This window comes from Bison bison, unplaced genomic scaffold (assembly GCF_000754665.1).
Source record: "Bison bison bison isolate TAMUID 2011002044 unplaced genomic scaffold, Bison_UMD1.0 scf7180017864197, whole genome shotgun sequence".
Classification (NCBI taxonomy): domain Eukaryota; kingdom Metazoa; phylum Chordata; class Mammalia; order Artiodactyla; family Bovidae; genus Bison; species Bison bison.
Window position 1 is genome coordinate 749,885 of NW_011494769.1, and position 887 is coordinate 750,771.

General features: G+C 45.8%; 1 protein-coding gene across 1 annotated transcript in view; it reads right to left on the minus strand.

The window, feature by feature from the left end:
- Nucleotides 1–887, minus strand: part of RYR3 (ryanodine receptor 3) — a 567,299-nt gene that overhangs the window by 59,277 nt on the left and 507,135 nt on the right. The gene's annotated exons all lie outside the window — the stretch shown is intronic.

An 887-nucleotide genomic window follows, 5' to 3' on the forward strand; every position in this document is an offset into this window, starting at 1 on the left:
ATTGAACTCTGGGAGTTGGTGATGGACAGGGAGGCCTGGCATACTGCAGTTCATGGGGTCGCAAAGAGTCGGACATGACTGAGCGACTGAACTGAACTGAAAAGTTGTCTTGCCTCTAATCATCTTGCACATTTGAATTATATTATATTTTGAAAGGGGTGGATGATTTGCCACTTTCAAATATCTGTGTAAAGTAATGCACTAGGAGTTAAATTGTGTATCATCTTTCTTAAAGAAAACTGTGGCTCTCATGAATGGTTTAAAAAACTCCATGTCCCTTGGTGCCTGCAGGGGAATAGCTATCAAAAGCCAGTTCCCTATACCTGGGATATCAGCCTGAGTTGTCCTGAGCTGCCTGTACCTTCTGCCCATTCTGCCCATTACTAGGCTAAGGAAGAAAGTAAAGACTCGTAAGGCCAAGACCACCTGTGGACGCCTCTCTCATCTCCTTAGTTCCTCACTGCTTGAGTTCTAGCTTCATGGATGTTTCTGTTTAATCTTTCTTGTTTTCTCCTTCAACTAGCCTCTGTTTTATAGGTAGACACTACAGGTGATCTGCCACGTTTATTCTCCTCCTCTTCCTTAGGAAGAAAACCCCATTGTACCCTGGGTGGCACTGCGTGCTGCTAAGATCACATTACCCAGCCTCCTCTGAGGGACACCTGTGGAACTACACTCTGATGAGCTGGAAGAGGAAGTTGTTGGATAAGCCTCCTGGAAGAGCTGTCTAAAAAGCTATAGAACAGTCTTATGGACTCTGTGGGAGAGGGAGAGGGTGGGAAGATTTGGGAGAATGGCATTGAAACATGTGAAACGTCATGTATGAAACGAGATGCCAGTCCAGGTTCAATGCACGATGCTGGATGCTTGGGGCTGGTGCACTAGGA